The following is a 26526-nucleotide window of genomic DNA, read 5'->3' as shown; positions in this document are numbered from 1 at the left end:
CACTGCAGCAGTGCTGCCGGTGGTGAGAGTCAGTGGCACAAGAGGCTCTGGGAGGGAATCTTTATGTCGGATTCTGTAGCTGCACCAGCAGAGGGGGAAGAGGCAGATAATTACCCATCTCTGAGTCTGAGATACCCCCTAACCCCAATGCATTCTTCTGCCAGGAGCAGAATAATTGCAATAAAAGAGACTTAGCCTAGCTCATTCAACTCCTTGCCAGGCTCCATGCAAAGCTTTCAAATATACAATCATTTCTAGGGACTACATTGGGCTCCTCTGCATTTCTTTATCAACATGTTGAGAAGGACCAGAGATGATTCCTAACGGTAGCCACGAGTTTGCCTGTGGGTCCAGTACGCCTCAACATTTGACTTTATTGGAATTTTGATCTTGTAGAAAGTACCCTATGTTTCAATTTTCAGCATTTTTTTGTTAAACTGAAAACATCCCTCAATTTCCCAATGTTTATTTGTCCTCTAGTGCTAATTTATGTGGTAAGTGGTACGGATTCATTAATTTGCTCAGCAGGGAATAAACACCTTCCCTGGAGAGGAGGTGGCTGGGAAGGGGTTTCCAGTGAAGGAACTCATTTTTCTTGGTCTTCCTGGTGGGTGCTGGGGAAGGGTGTGCGGTTAGAGGGGCTGCATTTGCAGAAAAATGGCTGTGTGTGAGCTGGGGCTCTCAGGAATAGGAAGCAGGTAGGTGCGGCGGGTGGGTGTTCGTGTGGCAGTGGGAGGAGATAAGGACGAAGACCACCCATAAGTAGTGAGTGAATGAATGAATGAATGAATGATTGTGTATAGAAGTCCATACTCCTTCTCTAGGGTGGCTGTTCCTTCACCAAGCAAACTCTGTTCTTTCTTCTGCTGCTTCTTAGTGAGCATATGACTCAGTTAATATTCTCTTGCTCTGAGAAATTTCTCAGCAATGGGAGGAGAAAATATAATTAGCTTCAACATTAGCTCATATTTAAGCTGAGAATTCAGCATGAGTTCCAGACATGGTCCATGTATTTTGGATAATCAGCATAGCTGTGCATGATAGGTAACCCTCTTTTTCCTCCTCCTTCAAATCTCTTTTGGTTAAGTTACCATGACTGAAGATTAATGACTTCCATTATTTTTTTCCCCTCATGCAGGAACCTCTAAACTAGTCTAAACTTTATACCAACTATCATATGAATCATGTCTACTACGTTACCCCTTCTGTGTTACACTCTGGGTTAGTGTCCTTGCATGACACAGCAAAAAGCAGGGCAGGGTTAAAAGTGTCAAATGAGACCAGGCAAAAAACTGATAATTAACAGTGACTGACATACCTCACTGTGCTGTTACCTTATAGGCCTTAAGGCAAAATCTCACAAATATTAGTTGAAATGCAACATGTGATGTTAGTAGACACATTTCACCACATCTGGCAGTACACTAATTCACCTTCAGTTTTGATATTGTGTATGTTTATTGCAGCAAGCTTAATCCTAACAAAAATGACAATTTTAATTTATTTACTTTTGTTTTTAAAACATTTTCTTTGAGACAGGATCTCACTCCATCACCGAGGCTGGAGTGCAATGACACAACCATAACTCATTGCAGCCTCCAACTCCTGGACTCAAATCATCCTCCCACCTCAGCCTCCCAAGTAGCTGGGACTACAGGTGTGTGCTACCATGCCCAACTATTTATTTATTTATTTATACTTTTTTCAGAGATGGGGTCTTGCTATGTTGCCCAGGCTGGTCTCAAACTCCTGGACTCTAGTGATCCTCCCACCTTGGCCTTCTAAAAAGCTAGGATTACAGGGGCTAGCCACCATGCCTAGCTGACAGTTTTCTTTTAATGAGCAGTCACTATCTAATAGACTTAGTTCTAAGCATGTATTTGCCCATTTAATCTTCACACCAGTCTAAGCGGTAGTTACGTATGTGGCACCCTTTTATATAGGAGGAAACAGAGGTATAATGCTGTTAAGTAGCTTGCTCAAGGTCCAACAATTAAGAGTCAGAGCTGGGATTTGAACCCACGTAGCCTGACTCCAGAGTTTCTATCAACCACCATGTTATACTGCTTTACATGTTGTTTGAAGCAAAGAAGTGATTTTAGCATCAAATATTAAGAATGCACTCCACACATTTTTCTTATTAAATGTAATTTTCAGTTTTTGTATATGTCATTGCCTTAATGCTTTTGAGAAACTTAGACAAAGAGCAAGACCATAAATAAATGGATCCTTCTGTTCAGGTCTCATTACCTAGAAGAGTTTTGACTACAATGTATGAGTACCAAAGGTTGATGGTTTATGTTAATTTTAAGTGTAATATATTTTAGAATTTTCTCACATGCATTATTAGAATGATTTCATATTTATGACCTTAGGAGAGGCTGATTTAAACAATAACAACCACAACAAAATACAACAAATATTTCCCCCCTGTGCCAAGAGCAAATTTCAATTTGAGGTCCATTTGTCCAGATAAAATATTTTGTTATCTGAACCAAGAACATGAGCTTTATCCTTATACTGACCACAAACTCCCATCTCTAGTATCATGATTTTTAATTTGAATTAAAACTATTTTTTTGCCTTGTTAAGGGGAGGCAGGCCTTCTTGCTGATTTTAAAAAGCAACTATTTTTATTTCAGTTTACTCTATAAGGCACTGGCTCCAACTGTCAGCATTGAAACTGTCAGCAGTTTCCTACCAGGAAGCTGGTTCCAAGGTCTAGGGTTTCCTTAGGTAGAGGCTGGCATTATGAAAATAATGGGGCTATTTATCCATGTCACCTGGAGTGGAGGTAATACCCTGCCAGTCTTAGTTGCTTTGACATGTTAACATGATGGGTCTGAATGTTTTCTGTAGTTTACTCATGAGTGACTTTTTTAGTTTACATAAATAGCAAGGCCAGACAAATTAGCTTATGGACCTAGAAATCATTCTTGGCCCAGATTTTGAAACACTTTTCAGTTTACTATAGTTGTTCTAATACTTGAGAGTTGCTGACAGTGCTTGCTTCAGAAAAAGGTTACTGTCTTGAGCAATTTTTATTTTATTGGCATCATCTTAATTCTTGTTTGTCTGGTTGAGATGAAGGAAATACGAGCAAAGACTGCACTCAGCTATTTGGATGACCCTTGTGTACCATGAACTTCTTAGACACTACCTGATGTGATCACCAGAAAACATTAATTGATCGTGATAATAGGAGATAGTCTCTCTAGCCAGAACCTGCTAATACAAGTCTTGATGAATTGAGAATGATGCCTGCAGGAAGCAGGCTCTGACATGGTACATTAATAATTTTAGGCAAAAGAAGACAATGGTACTAATATGTATATTTTTAAGTTTCCTCTTCCATTGCTTTGTTTTGCACAGGGTAAATAAATGTACACGGCATATGATGGTGGCTCAGGGTGGATAATAATGAGACATGATTTCCTTTGTTTCAGGGTGAGGTGGCCCCTGCTATGTGACAGCTCCAAGTATTAGTGTATTTCAATCCCCAGAAAAATGTCAAGTCCCAGTAACATGTTTCAGGTTATCATGATTATGATGATTCTAGGAGGGTAAGGCAGTGCTGGTCTCTTGGGAAGTTCTCATCATGAATGTGTTGTGGAGTGAACATTACTTACTAACAGATGAACAGCTTGAAGTTGAGTCATACAAAACTTGCAGTGTTTGCAAGGGTCAGGGAGCCAGGGGACAGTCTGTAATTCAGTTGTATTTTGGCATACAGAATGTACAAAAGCTGTGAAAGCTTCAACTCAAATGACTTTGTGGATGGTTGTTGGTGATTATCTTGGGCAGTAAGATAGTTTTCTTCAAAGTTGCAGGAGGCAAAGTCTTCCTATGGGAAATTTCTGGACAAGAATACAAATGAAATGACTTAGATGCCTCAGTTTGGAGTATTCTTGGCCTTGTCTGTCAACAAATGGAGATTTGAACATGGAAATTCAAGGGGATTTTAATGGAATTTTATTAATGAGATGAGAAGCAGGGAGTCTGTGTTGAAAATTCAATAAAAGGCTTGTTTTCCATGTCAGTCTGGATAATAATCCATGTTATCTTTGACTAAGGGGTGGAACAATTCTAACAACCTGGCTTCCTTAGAAGTTTCCATTCTCACATAGTCACCAAAGGCAGCAACACTGTCAAATAAACAAAGGTTTAATTAAATAAAAACTATTTAAACGGAGCAGAAATATTCTTCCCTGGCTAGCTACAGACTGGACAATTCAAAGAACATACCCTGAGGGGAAATTGCCGATGGATTACTTTTTCTGTTTTCTGTCTACTGCCATGTTTTTCTTTCTGGTGTCAAATCTCAAGTTGAATTCGGTCAATTATCTACAGCCAACAAAAAGTGCATAAATGTCTCTTTTGTTATTGTTTATATTTCACCACTAAACAAAGCAAGTTTTTCTTCCCAGCTTCTTCCCTTAGGAGCTTCTAAGTTCAACGACACAAATAAAATATTATGTACATTCTATCATCACTGTGAAAGCATATGGATTGATTTAGTTATGTACAAGTTTATTGCCAAAGTTTTTTTGTTGCTAATGTCACACTTGCTACAAAATCTATTAAAGAAACACAATTTGCTGAGGATTTGGGAGGATCTGTCATTGGGTTAAGCACATTAAGTATCTAAGGGGTGTGGTGTTTGGGTTATGTGTATGTCAGTTTCACATATTTTTTTCTTTCTTATTTTGGTTGCCTCTTTAATAATTTTGACTTTAAAATGTTTTCCACAGATCCTTTAATAACTGCAAATGTAGAAGTATGGTGTAACAAGTAGCTGGTATAACGAACACTAAAATGTAATGGGAAATAAGGCTAATATTGAAAAGAAAACAAAAAAATCCTGGGGCAGGGGAGCAGTATTGATTCTCTCTTAGGATTCTTAAGATTCTCTGTCCCGACCCTCCTACCAGGGAACAGTCTTATGTGGTCTAAGTGTTAAAGGCCAGAGGAGCTGGGCAGTAACTTATCTTCCCAATTTTCTCTCTGAGCATAGATATTTTCTTTAAGAAACAAAAAACTTTTAACGGTGCTCCAGAAACTCATCCCTGTCTTCCCTGTCTTGGCCCCGTTGCCTCTTGTTTCTGTGGGTGGGTGAAAAGCTTACCCATCTGAAAAGGTAGCTCTGAAACTGTTCTGGAACATCCTCTGTTTCCTCCACAAATGATCGTTTTCAAGTTTATTTCAGATACATTGATTCTCCCCCCTCCTCAGACTTAATAACAAATGATCCTCCACACAATTGGAATAGAAAAAGGTAAAATAAAATCGAAGCATATTTAGTTGCCTCAGTGACTTCATGCTTATCATTTTCAGTCAGCATTATTCTACTAAAAATAAAAAGAAAGATGAGAATTACCTCAGGCGTTCGCTGCCGTGCCTGCCCTTTGGTTTCTGGGACGCCTCGGGTCCTGCAGCGCCCCGGCACAGCTGGGCTTGCCAAGCCGGGAAGAGACCTTGCTCAGGTGTAGCTGCGTTTTCCCCAGATCACCTTCCTCTTCCCCTCTGACAAGGAATCTGTGATTTTTTTCTGGCCTTTAGAAGCAAAGTGATTCCAGATAAGTAGATTAATGTGTAGAATATCTCATCTGTGTTGTTCCAGTGCAGCCCTTTCAGCTTTCCAGAGCCAGTTAGACTTGTTATGAGGAGCTAAGTGATTGGCTGGCTCTGGAGCTCAGTTTCATAGATTATAGCCCAGCGTACGAGAGGCACGAGTCCTCCAGTTGCCGTATCCAGAGGCCTGCCAGTTCCTGCCTTAATGCATATGTAGTCGTAATTGAGTTCTGACACGGCCTTGGATGTTTCTGTCCTAAATAGCTGACATTGCATCTTCAACACTGTGTGAGTAATCCTGACTTTTTTTTTTTTTTTTTTTTTTCTAAGCTCAGTAAATTAATTACATGCCCTGGGAGGGAGTGATTGTAAGTAGAAAATACTGAACTAGCAGATGATTCGTTTTTAAGGTGCTGTACTATGTGTATCAAGTTCAAGGCGAGGAATCCGAAAGCTTCTAAGACCTGGCAGGCTTATTCCAGCTTTGTGCCATGAATCACAGTCAAGCTGCATTTTGAAGGAGGCTGTTTGATGCGTTTGCTAACTCTGTATTATGGGGTCAGTAAAGTGACAAAGGTCCAACAGAAGCAGGTTGAAGCAGGATGCTGGGATCAAAGCAGTGGCTTAGAGAGCTCTTGAGTCAGGCAAGTTTTAAGGTTTCCCCTCCCCTACTATCTCAGTCCAAAACTGAGAGCGAGCAGCAAATATCATAACAAATGCTTTAGGGACATGGGTACACAGCAGATAGAGCACAGAAAAAAGGAGAAATGTAAAATGATGGCAGCAATACTTTTCTTCACTGTAATCTGAAGCCAGCTGAAGACATACACTATGAATAACTAGAGCATATTTGTATGAACAAAAATGCTCTTCAGTGGTTCTGTTTATGTGGTAGAGGGCTGAATGAAAAACCATGAGCTTGTTTTAAAAAGCCTTATAAAAAGTACATTAAACACATACAGACAGCCAAAACAGAAGAAAGTATGTGGATTGGAATTTGTGATTGGAACAGATCAAATTAAACTAGAGAAGCCGTTGTTAGGTTTGTGTGATTGCTGGGAGTAACTTCTGTTGCTGACAGGTTTAGGATAAAGCTGAAGCAGATTGAAGTGAAAAACTAGAAAACATCAGCATTTCATTACCTTCTATAGCATATGCTGCAGGATAGAATTAACACTGAGTATAGGCTGGCAAATGTGAGCAGTTTACTTTTTCCTTTTAAATCATTATTGATTTCTCCTAGCCTATCGTAAAAAATAATAGGACTTCTGCCTATGAAATTAGTGCTTAGAAATGTTTTTCTTCCTCCCAAATAACTTTTACAGTTTTTCTCAATACAGCACAAAGCTAGGTCATTAAAAAAAAAATTTTGGGCTGTTTTTCAAGTTGCTTTTTGTCTAATTTTTCCTCTTTACACATATAGATACAAGTGTATATATGTTTGTGCTATGAATAACTCTCAAACATAAATCATTACAACAGTTTTAAAAATCACAGATTCCTGTGGCAAATATAAACTTCTAATGGCTACAGTTGGTAATTACTTGCCAATTCCTATAAAAATAACATTAGTTTATTTTTGGTTGCACCCATTTAAACAACTGGCATGATTTAGCCAGTAGGAGAAAAATATTAGTTGTGGCTTGCATAATTTTGTGTTAAGATCACACTGGAAATGCAAAGTTTTGTTGTTAAAAATGTTTTTGCTGGCTGGGCACGGTGGCTCATGCCTGTAATCCCAGGACTTTAGGAAGTTGAGGCAGGTGGATCACCTGAGGTCAGGAGCTTAAGACCAGCCTGACCAACCTGGAGAAAGCCCGTCTCTACTAAAAATACAAAATTAGCCAGGCGTGGTGGCGCATGCCTGTAATCCTGGCTACTTGGGAGGCTGAGGCAGGACAATTGGCTTGAACCTGGCAGGCGGAGGTTGCGGTGAGCTGAGATCACGCCATCACACTCCAGCCTGGGCAACAAAAATGAAACTTGGTCTAAAAATTTTTTTTTTTTTTTGCTTTTTGAAATATTACTCCCTTTTAGATCATACTAATGAATGAAGTTTATAAAAAGAAAGAAAAGTAGCCAACATAGACTCCTTTCTGTATCAACCGATTATATGTAAAATAGATTTTTAAAAATGTAATTTCAATACATTCCTTTAGAAACACATTTACTTTAATGAAGAAACGGTATAATAAGTTCATTTACTGACGCAAAATAGCAAGTTGATTTATTGAGTTTTTGTAGCCATAGGCACAAATAGTACTCTTGGCTCATTCTTAGCTATACATTCCTAACTGATGTATTAGTGGAAGAAAGGAGTTCATCTATAAAAGAAATGTAATCCCATCCCTCAAGATGGTTTGGAACCCATCTAGGAGTAGTAAGTGGTGGAGTGGAAGCTTTATCTGAATTAGCTCCTGACTTCAGCTCAGCTCCTCTTTTTTCTTGGGTCCATGTGGCTCGCTTGGTGTGGTATTCACATCTTCCCCCACCTTTTCTGGCCTTCCTTATTTGAATTACTTTGCTTGGGCCCTTAGTGACACGAATCACATAAAAATGCTTAATTATCAAACATTAATCAGCTGCCTATAGAATTCAGAGGGTGTTTAAAAACAAGGCTCAGGGAAATGCTGGTGGGTATATACTAGGAGTGTTTATGTCTTGCATCAGTACTTTCCTCTGGGACCTCCATCTCTTCAGTTCTCCCTGAGATGCCAGAGTCACATCTCTTACTTGTGAAAGAACACAGCTTTAAGAAAAGGAGTCAAGAGGCACCACGTGCCCAGTGGACAGTGGACTGGGGGCAAGGCATGGTGAAGAAAGCAAAAAAAATCTCCCAAACAGCAATAGTTGATCTTTCTTCTATCCACTCCTCTCAATTTTCTAAAGCCATTTTTGTCTAACTGTGGAAGTTCTTTTGCAGATAAGATTCTGTAAAACTATGCATATCTGCCATAGACAGATGGATTTGACAAAAGATGTATCCAAAAAGGAATGTATCACATCATGAACTTGCTAAGTGTTCATGAATACACACTGGCATTTGGAGACTATTAACACTACCTACTGAAGTAATGACATAAATCCAAACTGAAAAAAATATTATTTCTTGATTGAATTACGTTTTCCAATGGGGTTTTTTTTTTTTGGCGAATTTTGTTTTTGGAAAACTTGCTCTTCCTTCCAACGTTTTTCCTGTGTTATATATAGGACTGATTTGATTGCTTCATCTTGCCCAAGAATTTAATTATTCTTACTTGGTGTTTTCAAAAGAATTACTGTCTACCTTGAGCATGTTTTTAAAAAAGCAGGAAAAAGCAAAACAAATGAAACAAATGTTCCCCTTCCCAAAGGAAAAGCTCACCACCAAGGAGTTAAACGCCTTAGGTTTGTTTAAGTCCCTCCTTTTGTGGAGCTAGACACTGGTGGAGGAGGAGCTTTCATTTAATTTCAAGACAATCAATGATTCCAACTTAATTATAACTGTGTTCTTCTAATTTCTGATTTAAAGAAGCAGAATATTTTGGTGAATTAATCATGAAGTCAGTGGGACCATGCTCAGGCTATGAAACATTTTCTAAGCCTCAGTATCCAGGTCTGTAAAATGAAAATAATGATATATGTTCCGGTATTTTACTGGATTGGTGAATATCCACATCACAACGAGAAAGTGTTTGTCAAAAGAACATTGTCATATGTAATTTGTAATGTGGTGTATAACTACACTCTTATTATGACTGTAGCTCATTATATTTCCAGTAATGGACAAAACTTTTGAATCAATGAAAATCTTCAGTGTTTGATCTTAATGTTATGAAGGCTTTTGGAGCTTTAGTGCTGATCCATTTATTACTTGAGTATTAAAAAACCATTAGGTTCACTGTGATAAATGAATGTGGCATTGTATGTGAGAACATATTTCAAAAACCTCCACGTGCCATATAAATGTTACATATTGCAACAATTATCAGCATATTAATAAAAATTGTTTGCAAATTTTCAATTTTTAAAATGGAAAATGTCAGATATATTATTGATTAGATTGACTAACTTTCCAAGCTATGTCTGCTTCTCTCAAACAGGATGAATGTTCTTGTTGGTTTAGCTTGTGCCGTAATTTTCTTTCCACTTAGATAGAGCACTAAGCCAATAGTTAGATAAGCATTCCTTCACAGCCTACATTTAGAACTGCCAATGACGAAGTTTTGGAGGACATATTTTCCTCACAGGAAAAAGTGCGTTAGGAAATTTAGACTGACAGATGTTCTTGCTTTTTTTTTTTTTAATTCCTGTCTTGACTCTCATTATTAAATTTTGCTAAGGAAATAATCATCTAGGTTTTAAGGTGATGCTTACTCCTAGTAGGTCTTTTCATTTCTGGGATAAAATGGTCAAAATGACTTTCTGAATGATTTGAAAGATCAATTAGCTGTTTTGAATTCCAAATTTTTAGGTGGTTCTGCTTTAGAAAATTATTATCCTTTCTGGAATTAATGTCCATAGCTGCATCCTGTATTTCAGTGGTTTGAGCTCACTGCTGTTATACGTTTGATGATTTCCTAATAGCAATATAGGTTAGGCTAAAGCAGCTACCCATTTCACCTGTTGAACCCTTCTTTAAAAAATAGATGAAATTATAGACAAATCATGATAAGTAAAACATATTAAAATGGGATGGATTCTTTCCTACTTTTATCTCACACAGCTCACCCAGAAATTCATGAGGGAACTTCTAGGAGTGAAACAATTTCATTTGTAGTACTATTTGAAAACTGGTTCTAGGACCATTGACTTGACTTTTTTGTGTCTTTGGTCATGGATAGGCACACTTCTTCAGTAATTTAAAACTATAGTGAAATAATGTGTGTGTGTTTTTAACTTCTCAATAAGATTTTATTTATTTAGCAAAAATCAGGAGTTAGGTGCTAGAAACACAAAGATGAACAAGTCGTGGTTTCCTCAAGGAGCTTATAACCTAGTAGACATTTATTTTGTGTTTGCAGAACTTTTAGGATAATTCTCAAAGAAGAAGGGTTATTTATGAGGTTGCTACTCTTCTCCTCAAAATACTTAACTATGTTAATAATGGAGTGACCAATCTCTAGTATATACAAAAAGTACTAGATAGAAATTATTAATTTTCCTAACTGGGTATGGTGGCTCACGTCTGTGGTCCCAGCTATTTGGGACGCTGAGGTGGGAGGATCACTTAAGCCTGGCAGGTCCAGGCTGCAGTGAGCCATGATTGCAGCACAGCATTCCAGGCTGGGTGGGCAACAGAGTGAGGCCCTATCTTCCACCCACCCCCAAAAAAGAAATATACAAATTTTCTCATAAAATTTTACTTTATAGAGTCTCCAACCTTATTTAGTTCAGTCACCATATTTTACAAAGAAATGGTGGAACCAAGATGTTATCAGGTTTAAGTTTCATATAGAGTAGGTCTGAGACACGAACCTTGAGTACCTAGAGTTAGAATCCAGATCTCTGCCCTTTCAGTTCAGGATGTACTGACAATATATATTGCTACTAAAAATTGCAAAAACAAAACTTATAAGCTTCTATATATTTTGCAGCTAGGACAATTATCTACAAAAATCATATTTAGTAGAAGATATGTGAATAACATCCAAGATATACAATGATGATCTAAAATCTAAAATCAACAAGAAAGGAATTAAGTTGACCATTCCGGAAATATATTTCCAGATCTTTAGAAATCCTTATTAGCTTCTGCATGTTAGTTTTGGTAATGTTAGCTGCTATAACATATAAAATCTGAAATCTTGTTGACTTAACTGAGAAGTTTATTTTTCACTCAGTCAAAGCCTAAAGTTAGTATTCTTATGGACAGATTCTTCTAATTCATTCAAGTGGTGTTCTTGTGACTCCAGGCTTATATTCTTGTTGTCATGACCAGTATCCTGGTCCCTGTGCTTTGGCAAAGAAGAAAGCTCATAGAAGGCTGCTCACCTTCTATTGGCCAGAGCTTGGTCGCATGGCCCCATATAGTGAAAGGGAAACTGGAGCTTTAGTCCTGTTTGTGTCTGGGAAGAATAGAAAGTTGGTTTGGTGATTGTCTTAGTTCTGGCTGCTGTTAATAAAGTATCATCGACTGAATGGCTTATAAACAACAGACATTCATTTACTTTTTTACAGTTCTGGAGGCTGGAATTCTGAGCCTCATCAAGAAAGAGGCAAGCCTCATCAAGAGTGTGGCAGCCTCATCAAGTTCTAATGAGGGCAGTCTTTGTGTTGCTGGTGGCTGACTTCTAGTATCTTCACATAGTAGAAAGAGACTGAGCTAACTCTCTGGCCTCTTCTTATAAAGGCACAAATCCCATTCCCAGTGCCTTCACTTTCATGACCTAATTACCTTCCAAAGACACCATCTCCAAACACCATCAGATTGGGAATTGGATCTCAGCATATGAATTTTTGGGGCGATGTAAGCATTCAGTCCACAAGAATGATCAACCAAGAAATTTATGCCATACCATTTTTTCTCTTTTCTTTCCTTCCTGTTCTTCAGTATGTCTATGTAGAATCTATGCCTCGTAACCAATAAGGTAATGAAAAAAATTATAATATTTACCATCTGGAAGAAATTAGAAAAATGATTTTACTTCTAAATTCTTCATCCATATGTTAAAAAATGTCCAAAGCTATTAAAATATCACTGAACATTGTGATTCTAGAGATTACTGTGATTTAATACTTATGTCTTATAGTGAAAAAGTTTCCTGGGATATTTTTCTTTACCTCACCTGTCCTCTTCTGTGTCAAGTATTTGAATTCCTTGCTTTGTAGTTTTATAAAAAGGTGGGAAGAAAATGAAAAATTGTCAATGAAGGTGAAATGGCTAATCAAAATTCATCCATTCCCCATAGTTCCTTGGATATTTTATAAACTTTGCAGTAAATGCTTACCTTTTGTTGGAGAAAACTTCTGTAAGTGTACATGTAGGTTTTGGAGAAATTTTTTCTTGCATGCAACTAATATAAGCTTGGTGCAATTCACGTAAGCTTGGTTTGTGGCTTCTCTATTTTTTAGAAGCTAAAAGATTTTTCCCCACTCTGAACTTCTAGGGATCAACAAAAGTATTTATATCACAAATAAAAAGAACACAGTTGCCTACTCAATTTTTTTTCAGATTATTCTATTTAAAAAATCTCTCCAAATCTGTTAATTTTCTTGTAATAAAACATCCGGTTTCAATAAAAGTCATGGACCTGTCAAACCAACTTTAGTCCTTTACCTTGGATATATTAGGTTCAAATATTTTTGTTGGGTGTTAAGCCAATCATAACCTGAGCTAATTAAACAACAATATTACTTTCCTCCATATAAACAAAATTTACCATAAAGCTATTTAAGAAATAAAGACAACAAATAGAAGCCATTTTAATCTTAATATACTGACCTAAAAAATAGAACACTAAGTCATATAACATTCTCATATTTATCTGATTAGACTAGGAATGCCTAAAAAGAATTTTCCCATAACTCCATTTACTTGTTGTTTATTTCCCTGGTTCATTCCAAAAACAATTTTAAATACAATGCTGAAAGAGTAAAATATGCTCAATCTCATCTGAGCAATCTTCTTATTTCGGTGAAACTGAACAATAATAATAGGCACTTGCATTCTTTACTCTGAGGCATTGAAAAGGACATGTTTCAGTTTCTAGAATCTGAAGATTATATTCTATTTAAGAGAGGTTTTAAGTATATTTATTAGATGTTCTAGTCTTTGAACTAAGGCAGTCCACATATGGGTATAAAGTAATGCCTCAGCATAGTGTAGCAATTATTGGTGCGAAAGTTTGGTGCAAAAATAATTGTGGTTTTTGTCATTAAAGTGGCAAAAACTGCAATTACTTTTGCATCAACCTATAACTCTGTGGTCTTTGGAGCCAGGTTGCCTGGGTTCAGATTCCAGCTCTGCCACTTTGCACCTGAATTCTCTGGACAAATTAATTAATCTCCATGTATCTCCATTTAATTATCTGGAAAATGGGATAATAATAGTGCCTACCTGGTTCAGTTGTTGTGGAGATTAAGTACAATAATATTAATTAAATACAATAATATTTTACATTTTATGTATATTAATTCCAAAATTACTTGGACTGATGCATGTCTCATAGTGCTTTATAAATGTTTGTCATCTTATTATTTGGGGAACTGATTATTTCACACAGTATATTTTCTAGATAGCTGACGTTTATTTAGTCAGTTTCAAAACTTCTGGATGTAGCCAATTTTCATGGGTCTTTCCAAATGGATCCCCGTGTCTCTGTTTCTTCCATTTTAAGGAGGTGAAATGGAATCTTCTTTGATGATACTGATCAAGGCGATACTGAGATAATTAAGAGGACAAGAAGGGTTTAGGGAGTGTTTGTGCCTGAACTAACTGGCCCAGAGTGCTCTACTGCTTCAGTCCTCTGGAGATGTTCTAGGGGTTTGGACTTCCGTCTACTGGCCTATACTAGCACCCTTGCTTTAAAATTACTGCTTCTATTTTGCTATAGGCTATAAGCAAGAAAACAGCCTAGTTTCTAAAAACTACATATAAAATGAGAGACTAGGTGTCACTCAGGGTATCAGTTCTCTCCTAAGAGTAAATAAAACATGACTGAATTTTTTCCTTCTGGGTGAGGGTTATGTTTTAGAGCAAGGGTTGGCAAACTACTACTTTCTGTGGGCCAAATCTGTTTTTTGTAAATAAAGTTTTATTGGAACACAGCCATGCTCATTTGTTTACATATCATCTACTGCTGCTTTCAGACACTGTAAGGGCAGAGTTGCGTAGTTGCTACAGAGACCATATGGCCTGTATAGCCTAAAGTATTTAATATCTGACCTTTTACCAAAGAGTTTACCAAACCCTGTTCTAGAGCTTTAAAACGGGACAGAGATGAAAATAAATGAGATGTTACTATATTTAGTAGTTTCCACTAACCTGCCTATTCAATTATTTGCAGGACTATATCCCTTAAATATATTTTCGATAAACAAGAATTTATTGCAGTAGGCTATGTTGGATAAAGAACAAACAGCCCACAGTAGTACATTGTGAATATTAAGAGGTGGTGAAGCTGTGATTGTCAAGCAAAGTTGTTTGGGAATCTTCATTTTAGTATTTGTTGCTCTACTGTGATTAGTATATAACACTTTATAAATTATGTAGCTTTCAGTTGTGTGCTGTAGAATGTTCTAGAGATACCACCAGTTGGTAGCTCCTTTTCTTCATGCAGTTATTCAAAGTAAATGTAAATATGTCTGTTGTCCTTTTTTCTTACATGAAAACTTTCCCCCTCCCAACCACTGTAAGATTTAGGAGCACAGTATACAGAAAAGGATCTTGAACTTGGGTTTGAATTCTGACTCAGTCACTTTACAAAGGAGAAACATCAGGGAAGTAACATTGCCACTGCCAGCCTCAGTTTCCTTGCCTGTTAAACAGAGGTAGGAATCCAGGCTATGCTTGCCACACAAGGAGGAACAAATGAGACTGCATACGAGAAGGCTCTACAAGTGCTTATTATTACTTGTGTCTTTAATAATGTTCTCAATTTGGGCCACTTCCTTCTCATACAAAGATGTGTATGTTTATGGAACAGAATGTACAATGGATTCTGCATGAACTAAAATTGTCAACTGCGCTGGATATGAGTCTGCAAGCGTGAAGGAGGCTGGGTGAGAAAGCCTCTTCAAACAGCATATGTATTCCTCTGGTGTCAGCCTTATTATTCACTTCTCTAAGGTGAAAGCTTATGCTTTAGTGCAGAGCTCCTGGGAAATAGGCAAAGAAAAAAGAAAAGATAAGCTTGGAGGGGAAAGAGGTAGTGCTTATGCCGATACAAAAGCATGAATAGGAGCAAATAGTTGCTGGTTTCGTTTAGCTGTAGTTCTGTAAGTGAATCTTGTACGTATACAAGAAGGTAGGTAACTTTTTACAGATGAAGGAACGAATAGTTTCCTTTAATGAAAATAGACTGTAGTGCTATGGAAATGAGAAGTCCCCTGTGATGAGGCTAGAGTAGAATTACTGAAGGATGAAGTGAATGTATGTGACTCCATTTTATTTTTCCTGAAGGCCACAAAGAAAACCCAACAGCCTACTCAGTGCAAGTTTTTTATACTTGTAAAAAAATCACCCCATTTTTAGAATTTAAGGGGACGCTAATGGTTCAGCTTGGGATTACAATTACATTAAATGTATTTTCTCATAATATTGTTTTCAAATTATTTAAAATATTTAACCAGAAAATTCAGAACTTTTTTGCTTAATTTGTTTTTTAAATGCTTTAGACTTTTAGAGAAAATATTTTCAAATTATGATCTTGAATTTGAATTTAAGGAGACCCCCTCAACTTCCTCTCTTAATGCCCTTTGTTATTTGAAGGGAATTATCCAAGTTGAATCAGTTAGCTAGGGTTGTATAACAAACAGTTCCAAAACATAGTGTCTTAAAAGGATAAACATTGAAGATTTTCATGAGTCTACCAGTTGGCTGGGGAATTCTGCTTATTTAAGCAGATTCTGATTATTTTGGCAAGCCTTACTCATGCATTAGGAGTTAGCTGGCAGACCAAGATGACCTTCCTTGGTGAAGTCGATGCTCCTTTCCACCTCTCTCATACCCCTCCAGCAGGCTAGTTCAGGCATGTTTCCATGGTGGTGTCTGGGGTCTAAGCATGGACGAGTTCAATTGTGTAAAAGGGTAGTTGGCAACACACATGCACTTTTCAAGTCTGTGTGTGTGTCACATTTGCTAACACCCCACTGGCCAAAGCAGTTTGTGGTAGAACTCAGAGTCTAAGGGGAGGATTGTAAAGTTATGAGTCAAAGTCTGTATATATAGGAAGGCCTTGAGTTGGGCCATTAATACACTCAATCTACCAGAAGTCATTTCACATTTTTACCGCTATCTTAACAGCCTCCCTTTTGGAAATTTAACTTTTACATACTGCATAAAACCAAACCAACAAACAGAAAAATTTTGCTCAACTTACCTGGTTACTTTTCAGCACTGTTTTTAAAGCTTGGTCAGGGAGTAAGTTGTCGTTAAAGGCTAAAATAAAAATTTTATTTACTTACACACTTCTCCCCAACTCCTTTTTTTTTTTAACTCCTTTTTAAAGCAAATTGAGTTTGAGCCACAAATTCTTGAATAATGAGGTTGGTTCTTTTTCAGTTTTATTCACATCTGTCCCTGAAGTCTATTCTGTCTCTAATGAGTTTCTGTAATTTGGGGCCGCTATTACTGTAGCATTTGGTGGGTAAGTCTGTGGAGTTTTGGTCTTGCTTTCAAATGTTCTTGCTGTTTGATTTCTTCTCTCCTTAACTCCAGGTTTGCATTTCTTCCTGCCTATTCTACGTGCCATAGAGGAACTTCAAACTGGACATGTTTCAAAGAATATTGGTTATCCACTCTGCCCATTCACACATATCTTTGACCAACGAATATATATTTGTTGAGTGGCTTCTATACTATTTCAGGCGTTAGTAATACATTAGTGTAAAAGTAGACAAAACGGAGGACATCCTAGAGTTTATTATCTAATGGGGATTGATAGACATTAAACAAATGCATGAATACATAATTTAATGCTTGGCAGTGATAAGTATTATTAAGAAATTAAAACAAGGTGAGCAGAAAGGGAATGAGGGTGGAGGTGCTTTTTGATTAGTGTTCAGGGAAGGCCTCTGAAGTGAGGGAATGAGCCATGGCAATCTGGGCAAAGTGTGCTGCAAGGAGGGGATGCAAAGGTTATCTGAATGACATTTGGTGCTGTGGCAGCTGTACTTCCAATGAAAAGAAGGGTAGGAAATGTGGTCGGGGAGACAACCAGGGACCAGATCACACAAGGCCTTTGTAGACAACGGTAAGCTTGTTACATTCTTTCTAAGTGCCATGGCAATCCATTGGTGGATTTGGGGCAGGGGAGAGACATGATCTGATTTCTGGCTGCTGCATAGAGCACAGGCTGTAAGGAGGCAAGGGTGGAAGTTGGGAGGCCATGTCAGTCACATCAGAGACACTGAGGAGCTGTGTTAGGAGAGGAGCAGTGGAGACTGTGAGAGGATGGCAGCCTGTGGAGCTCTCCAAAATGTGTTTCATTTAAATAAGCCAAATTTAGATACTGTGATCAGCTCTGCCAAGTTGAGCATGTGGAGCAGTATCTCCCAAAGTAGACCCAACATACTTCCGGTGACATCTGAGTTACTTTTAGGTGCTATGTCACATGAATGGACTTTTAAATTTTAATAGCTACTGATGATTTTAATGTGGATTCGAAATATATAAAACTTGCATTTAATCTGGGTGCTCCTGTATTGGGTGCATATATATTTAGGATAAACAAAACAAAACAAAACAAAAAAAAACAAAAAAAAACCTTGCATTTAAGACCTATGATTTTACAGTTATTACTTGGGGAGGAAAAGTATTGAATGTAGTGCAGACTTGAATGCAGAAATGGCAAAAATCTCTAGGGTTATATCTGAATGATTGGATTTAGAACATGCCGACAGGATTATTCATTAGGTTTAGTCCTGAGGGATAGTGAAGGATAACTCTGGTAGTGCATAATAAGAATTAGATATTACCACTTATTGATTATGTACTGAATGTCACTCTACGTTAGGCACTTTGTATATGACATTTCACTCAGCTTTTACTGCAACTCTTTGTGATGTGGGTGGCAATTTTTTTGTTTGTTTGTTTGTTTTCCTTTAACAGCTGAGAAAAATGAAGTTAATAAAGAATAAATAACTTGTTTTAGGAAGTCTCTGATTTTTCAGATATTACAAGATTACAAAAGTAATAGGTAGTTCTGGTAAATTCTCTGCAAACGGGAGCATAGTCTGTTTTGTACACTACTGTCTCCTTGGAACCTAGAAACATTTCTAATATATGGTAGGTATTAATCAATACTTGCTAAATGAATGAAAGGAAAAAGAATGTTCTTTTATTTAGATCTTACTCAAGAGTGGTACATTTTTGTTTTCCTCACTTTAAGAAGAGTTTTAGGAAGTAATCTCTTGGAGTTTAATGGAAAAGCCATTTTCTTTCTTTTTTTAAATTATACTTTAAGTTCTGGGATACATGTGCAGAACGTGCAGGTTTGTTACATAGGTATACACGTGCCACAGTGGTTTCCTGCATCCATCACCCTGTCATCTACATTAGGTATTTCTCCTAATGCTATCCCTTTCTTAGCCACCCACCCCCTTGCTCTCCTTCCCCTAGCTCCCCACCTCCCAACATGCCCTGGTGTATGATGTTCCCCTCCCTGTGTTCATGTGTTCTCATGAGTGAGAACGTGTGGTGTTTGATTGTCTGTTCTTGTGTCAATTTGCTGAGAATGATGGTTTCCAGTTTCATCCATGTCCCTGCAAAGGACATGAACTAATCCTTTTTTATGTCTGCATAGTATTCCATTTTTTTTTTAATCCAGCCTATCATTGATGGGCATTTGGGTTGGTTTGAAGTGTTTGCTATTGTGAGCAGTGTTGTAATAAACATATGTGTGCATGCGTCTGTATAGTAGAATGATTTATAATCCTTTGGGTATATGTCCAGTAATGGGATTGCTGGGTCAAATGGTATTTCTATTTCTAGATCCTTGAGGAATTGCCACAATGTCTTTCACAATGGTTGAACTAATTTACACTTCCACCAACAGTGTAAAAGCATTCCTATTTCTCCACATCCTCTCCAGCATCTGCTGTCTCCTGATTTTTTTAATGATTGCCACTCTAACTGGCATGAGATGGTATCTCAATGTGGTTTTGATTTGCATTTCTCTAATGACCAGTGATGAAGAGCATTTCTTCATATGTTTGTTGGCTGTATAAATGTCTTCTTTTGAGAAGTGTCTGTTCATATCCATTGCCTACTTTTTGATGGGGTTGTTTGTTTTTTTCTTGTAAATTTGTTTTAATTCTTTGTAGATTCTGGATATTAGCCCTATGTCAGATGGGTAGACTGCAAAAAATTTTTCCCATTCTGTTGGTTGCTGGTTTACTCTAATGATAGTTTCTTTTGCTGTGCAGAAGCTCTTTAGTTTAATTAGATCCCATTTGTCTATTTTGGCTTTTGTTGCCATTGCTTTTGGTGTTTTAGTCATAAAGAATTTGCCCATGCCTATGTCCTGAATGGTTTTGCCTAGGTTTTCTTCTAGGATTTTTATGGTGCTAGGTCTTATGTTTAAATCTTTAATCCATCTGGAGTTAATTTTTCTATAGGGTATAAGGAAGGGATCCAGTTTCAGATTTCTGAATATGGCTAGCCAGTTTTCCCTGCATCATTTATTAAATAGGGAATCCTTTCCCCATTGCTTTTTTTTTCAGGTTTGTCAAAGATCAGATGGTTGTAGATGTGTTATTTCTGAGGCCTCTGTTCTGTTCCATTGGTCCATATCTCTGTTTTGGTACAGTACTGTACAAAGTCTCTCTTTAGGTCATTAAGAACTTGCTTTATGTATCTGGGTGTTCCTGTATTGGTTGCATATATATTTAGGATAGTTAGCTCTTCTTGTTGCATTGATCCTTTTACCGTTATTTAATGCCATTCTTTGTCTCTTTTGATCTTTGTTGGTTTAAATCTGTTTTATCAGAGACCAGGATTGCAACCCCTGCTATTTTTGCTCTCTATTTGCTTGGTAAATCTTCTTCCATCACTTTATGTTGAGACTATGTGTGTCTTTGCACATGAGTTGGGTCTCCTGAATACAGCACATTCATGAGTCTTGACTTTTTATCCAATTTGCCAGTCTGTGTCTTTGGATTGGGGTATTTAGCCCATTTAAATTTAACGTTAATATTGTGATGTATAAATTTGATTCTGCCATTTTGATGCTAGCTGGTTGTTTTGCCCATTAGTTGATGCAATTTCTTCATAGTGTTGATGGTCTTTACAGTTTGGTATGTTTTTGCAGTGGCTGGTACTGGTCGCTCCTTTCCATGTTTAGTGTTTCCTTCAGGAGCTCTTGTAAGGCAGGCCTGGTGGTGACAAAATCTCTCAGCAGTTGCTTGTCCATAAAGGATTTTATTTTTCCTTCACACTTATGAAGCTTAGTTTTGCTGGATAGGAAATTCTGGGTTGAAAATTCTTTTCTTTAAGGATGTTGAATATTGGCCTCCACTCTCTTCTGGCCTGTAGGGTTTCTGCCAAGAGAACTGCTATGAGTCTGATGGGCTTCCTTTTGTGGGTGATCCAACCTTTCTCTCTGGCTTCCCTTAGCATTTTTTCTTTCATTTCAACCCTGGTGAATCTGACGATTATGTGCCTTGGGGTTGCTCTTCTTGAGGAATATCTTTGTGGTGCTCTCTGTATTTCCTGCATTTGAATGTTAGCCTGCCTTGCTAGGTTGGGGAAGTTCTCCTGGATAATATCCTGAAGAGTGTCTTCCAACTTGGTTTCATTCTCCCTGTCACTTTCAGGTACACTGATCAAATGTAAATTTGGTCTTTTCACATAATCCCATATTTCTTGGAGGCTTTGTTCATGTTTTTTCACGCTTTTTTTCTCTAATCTTGCCTTCTCATTTTATTTCATTGAGTTGATCTTCGATCTCTGATATCCTTTCCTCCACTTGATTGATTTGGCTATTGAAATCTGTGTATGCTTCACGAAGTTCTCGTGCTGTGTTTTTCAGCTCCATCAAGTTGTTTATGTTTTTCTCTCCACTGGTTAATCTACTTAGCATTTTGTCTAACCTTTTTTCAAGGTGTTTAGCTTCCTTGTATTGGGTTAGAACATGCTCCTGTAGCTCAGAAAAGTTTGTTATTACCTACCTTCTGAATCCTGCTTCTGGTAATTCGTCAAACTGATTCTCCATCCAGTTTTGTTCCCTTACTAGTGAGGTATTGTGATCCCTCGGAGGAAAAGAGATATTCTAGTGTTTGGAGAACTCAGCCTTTTTGCACTGATTTCTTCCCATTTTCATGGATTTATCTATTTTTGATCTTTGAAGTTGGTGACCTTTGGATAGGGTCTCTGAGTGGACCTTCTTTCTGTTGATGTTGAAACTATTTCTTTATGTTTGTTAGTTTTCCTTCTAACAATCAGGCCCCTCTGCTGCAGATCTGCTGGAGTTTTGCTGGAGGTTCACTCCAGACCCTCCTTGCTTGGGAATCAGCAATGGGGACTACAGAACAGCAAAAATTGCTGCCTATTCCTTCCTCTGGTAGCTTCGTCCCAGAAGGGTACTTGCCAGATGCCAGCCAGAGCTCTCTAGTATGAGCTCTCCCTCCCTCCCTCCCTCCCTCCCTCCCTTCCTGTCTTTCTTTTCTGTCTTTCTTCAGATACTCCTCAACTTATGATAGGGTTATGTCTCAATAAATTAATAATAAATTAAAAATGCATTTAATACATCTAACCTATCACATGTCATAGCTTAGCCTAGCCTATGTTGAATGTGCTCAGAGCACTTACATTAGCATGCAGTTCGGGAAAATCACCTAATATAAATTGTGTAATAAAGTAAATTACATAAATATTTTATGTAATTTATTGAATACTGCACTGAAAGTGAAAAACAGAGTAGTTGTATGAGTATTCAAAATGTGGTTTCTACCAAATGCATATTGCTTTTGCACAATCACAAGGTTGAAAAATCCTGGATTGAACCATCCTAAGTCCGAGACTGTTTATAGTCTAGATGACAATGAAATAGGCTTGAGTGGAAACACTGACAGTGAGAATAAGACAGACATTTCAGAGGTGAACACAATAAGATTTGGCAACAATGGGCTTTAGGGTGAGAGAGGGAGTAAAGCAGGTAATGAGGTTGTATTTTACAGGATTGGTGTCCTTACCTAACAAGAATCTCAGGAAAGGGAATTGCAGTGCAATGGTATGCTTATGTTTCAAATTTTTCATTTAATAATGATAATTAGATTTCTATAGTGCTTTCAAAGACAGAAAGGTAGTGTAATTGGAGCTAGCTTAGGGTAGTGATCAAGAGTAGAAACTCCAGTGCTAGACTTCCTGGGTTGGAATTAGGCTTTGCAGCTTATTAGCTGTGTGACCTGGGAAAATGACCTAAGGTGGCTATGCCACAGTTTTCTTATCGGTGAATGGGAATTTTAACATAGCTTCCCTCACAGGATCATTGTGAAGATTATATTAGTTATTATTTGTAAAATGCTGTTATTTATAAAGTATTATAAGACATTATGACATATAGTAAGTGCTGTGTGTGTTTGTTGAATCAATATAAATAAACTAGTTTTCCCATATTACTGAATCCCCACCATCAAATCTATGAGGAAGGTACTATTATAATTATTGCTAACTGGGACTCAGATGTTACATGGTTTGCCCAAAACCACATAACTATTGGTAAAAATACTCATTCTGTTCCACATACCAGACTACCCCCAGGCTCTCTACATGAGGATGCCTATTAGGCCATAGAAACGAGCTAGTGTCTCAGCGCAGGCATACTTTCAGACCACTGCAATAAAGTGACTATTGCAGTGATTTGATGGTGGGGATTCAGTAATATGGGAAAACTAGTTTATTTATATCGATTCAACAAACACATATAGCACTTACTATATGTCATAATGTCTTATAATACTTTATAAATAAGGCAAGTCACACAAACATTTTGGTTTCCCAATGTAGGTAAGTTACATTTATACTATACTGTAGTTGATTAAGTGTGCAACAGCATTATATCTAAAAAAAAATGTACAAACCTTAATTTAAAAATACTGGTTGTTAAACAATGCTAATGATGATTGAGACTGCAGAAAATTATAATGTTTTTGCTGGTGGATAGTCCTGCCTTGACACTGATGGCTGCTGAATGATCAAGTGGTGGTTGCTGAATGTTGGGGTGCCTGTGACAATTGCACAAAATAAGACAATGAAATTTGCTACATCAATTGACTCTTCCTTTCATGAAATATTTTTATGTAACATGCAATGCTGTTTGATTGCATTTTATTCACAGAACTTTTCAAAATTGCTGTCAGTCCTCTCAAACCCAGCTGCTGCTTTTTATCAACTAAGTTAATGTAATATTCTAAATTCTTAGTTGTTACTTCCACAGTGTTCACAGCATCTTCACCGATAGTAGATTTCATCTCAAGAAATCACTTTCTTGGTGCATCCATAAGAAGCAGCCCCTCAGCTGTTCAAATTTTTCACTAGATTGCAGGAATTCAATCACATCTTCAGGCTCCACTTCTAATTCTAGTCCTTGCTATTTCTACCACATCTGCAGTGACTTCCTCCCCTGATATCTTGAACCACTGAAAGCCATCCATGAACACTGGAATCACTTATTCCAAACTTCTGTTAATATTGGCATTTTGGCCTCTTCTCATGAGTCATGAATGTTTGTAATGGCATCTAGAATGGTGAATTCTTTCCAGAAGGCTTTCAATTGACATAGCTCAGATTCACCAAAGGAATCACTATTTATGGCAGCTACAGCCTTACAAAATATATTTCTTAAATAATAAGACTTGAAAGTCAAAATTACTCCTTGATCTATGAACTGCAGAATGAATATCATGTCAAAGGCATGAAAACAACATTAATCTCCTTGTACCTCTTCATCAGATCTCTTGGGTGACTAGGTGCCTTGTCAATGAGCAGTAGTATTTTGAAAGTGATTTTTTTTTTTTGGAGCAGTAGATCTCAATAGAGGGCTTAAAAAATTGAGTAAACCATAATGTAAACAGATGTGCTCTCATCTAGTCTTTGTGGTTCTATTTATGAAGCACAGGCAGAGTCAATATAGCATAATTTTTAAGGGCTCAAGAATTTTTGGAATGGTAAATGAGAATTGGCTTCAATTTAAAGCTACCACCTGTATTGGCCCTTAACAAGAGAGTCAGCCTGTCTTTTGAGGCTTTGAAACTAAGAATTGACTTCTCTTTAACAATGTAAGTCCTAGGTGGAATCTTCCAATATAAGACTATTTTGTTGAGATTGAAAATCTGTTGTTTAGCATAGCTACCTTCATTTGTTATCTTAGCTAGATTATCCAGTTCTCCTGCTGTAACTTCTTCGTCAGCCTTTGCTGCTTCACCTTGTACTTTTCTGTTATGGAAACAGCTTCTTTCATTAAACCTCATGAATCAATCTCTGTTAGCTTCAAACTTTTCACCACATCTGCCGTGACTTCCTCCCCTAAAATCTTGAACCACTCAAAACCACCCATGAACACTGGAATCACTTCTTCCAAACTTCTGTTAATATTGGTGTTTTGGCCTCTTTCCATAAGTCATGAATGTTTGTAATGGCATCTAGAATGGTGAATTCTTTCCAGAAGGCTTTCAATTGACATTGCTCAGATCTGTCAGTGGAATCACTATTGATGAAAACGGCAGCCTTACAAACTATATTTTGTAACCCAGGAGTTCGAGACCAGGCTGGGCTGCATAGTGAAATCCCCTCTTTATTAAAAATACAAAAATTAGACAGGTGTGGTGGCAATCACTTCTGGTTCCAGCTACTCAGGAGGGAGGGAGGATTGCTCGAGCCAGGAGGTGGGCTTCAGTAAGCAGAAATCATACCACTATACTCCAGCCTGATGACAGAGCAGGACTTTGTCTCAAAGAAAAAAAAAAAGTTAGGATGTGTATTAGAGATTAGTAGCTGAGTGGTTTGAGCTACTTAGGAGGATGGGAGGATTGCTTGAGCCCAGGAGGCAGAGGCTTCAGTAAGCAGACATCACACCACTGTACTCTAGCCTGGATGACGCAGTGGGACTTTGTCTCAAAAAAAAAAAAAAAATTAGGATGTGTATTAGAGATGAAAAAGGGGACAGTCTAGTGAAGACCAGCATTTGGACTGGTTGACTAGTTTGGTTCTACAAGGTATTATCATGAAACTTTCCTTAGTGATGGATATGATTTGGCTCTGGGTTTCCACCCAAATCTCATGTCAAACTGTAATCCCCATGTGTTGGAGAAGGAGCCTGGTGGGAGTTGATTGGATCTCAGGAGCGGATTTCCCCTTTGCTGTTCTTGAGATAGTGAGTGAGTTCTCACAGGATCTGTTCATTTAAAAGTGTGTGGCACATCTCCATTCTCTTTTCTGCTCTGCCATGGTAAGATGTGCTTGCTTCCTCTTCATCTTCCATCACAGTTGTTAAGTTTCCTAAGACCACCCCCCCAACCCCAGCGAAGTCATGCTTCCTGTTAAGCCTGGGGAGCTGTGAGTCAATTAGATCTCTTTTCTTCATAAATTACCCATTCTCAGGTAGTTCTTTATAGCAGTGTGAAAACAGACTAATACAGAAAATGTGACACCCCAGAATTAAGGCAGAAGAAATGGATTGGGTCAGCGTAAGTATGGCTTTTAGTGGAAGGTTAAGAGTACTAGGAAATCTCAGAGGTCAGAAAGAATTTGGCTGGTGATGGTTGACCATAGGATGTGAAGGCAAGAGGAGGCTGAATAAGTTAGGTTAATGCTCCAAACTTTTCCTGTGAAATATCCATCATGACAGAGAAGAAGGAAAATGTATCTCTGACCCTCAAAGTGGCCTCTTAGAAGTTTGAAAATTCTGAAGTCCTAAGTTTTAACTTTAAAATATTTCAAATTCCAGGGCCAGGTGCAGTGGCTCATGCCTGTAATCCCAGCACTTGGGGAGGCCAAGGTGGGTGGATCATGAGGTCAAAAGTTTGAGACCAGCCTGGCCAACATGGTGAAATTTTGTCTCTCCTAAGAATACAAAAATTAGCCAGATGAGGTGGCGAATGCCTAAAATCCCAGTTACTCAGGAGGCTGAGGCAGGAGGATTGCTTGAACCTGGAGGAGGCAGAGGTTGCAGTGAGCCAAGATTATGCCACTGCACTCCAGCCTGGGCAACAGAGCAAGACTCCATCTTGAAAATAAATAAATAAATAAATAATGAAATAAAGTATTTAAAATTCCAGTGTCGATCTATTAAAATAAAGTAGTAGGTGATTCATTTA

At 37.8% G+C, this 26526-nt stretch overlaps 1 protein-coding gene and 1 long non-coding RNA gene across 4 annotated transcripts in view; one reads left to right on the top strand and one right to left on the bottom strand.

The window, feature by feature from the left end:
* PDE4D (phosphodiesterase 4D) overlaps positions 1 to 26526 on the top strand; it is a 1550946-nt gene that overhangs the window by 25421 nt on the left and 1498999 nt on the right. The gene's annotated exons all lie outside the window — the stretch shown is intronic.
* On the bottom strand, positions 2428 to 6095 carry LOC108283075. Of its 2 annotated transcripts, XR_001816672.2 has the most exons (4): positions 5378 to 6095; positions 4246 to 4344; positions 4095 to 4145; positions 2428 to 3857 (listed from the first exon to the last, which is right to left on the bottom strand). It is a non-coding gene; the product is annotated as an uncharacterized LOC108283075 (long non-coding RNA). The 2 variants fall into 2 exon arrangements; XR_001816671.2 differs by having other exon boundaries at positions 2428 to 4145.

This window comes from Cebus imitator, unplaced genomic scaffold (genome assembly GCF_001604975.1).
Source record: "Cebus imitator isolate Cc_AM_T3 unplaced genomic scaffold, Cebus_imitator-1.0 Scaffold255, whole genome shotgun sequence".
Taxonomy (NCBI): Eukaryota; Metazoa; Chordata; class Mammalia; order Primates; family Cebidae; genus Cebus; species Cebus imitator.
Note: the sequence above shows the minus strand (reverse complement) of the source record. Positions and strands in the feature narration are given on the sequence as shown.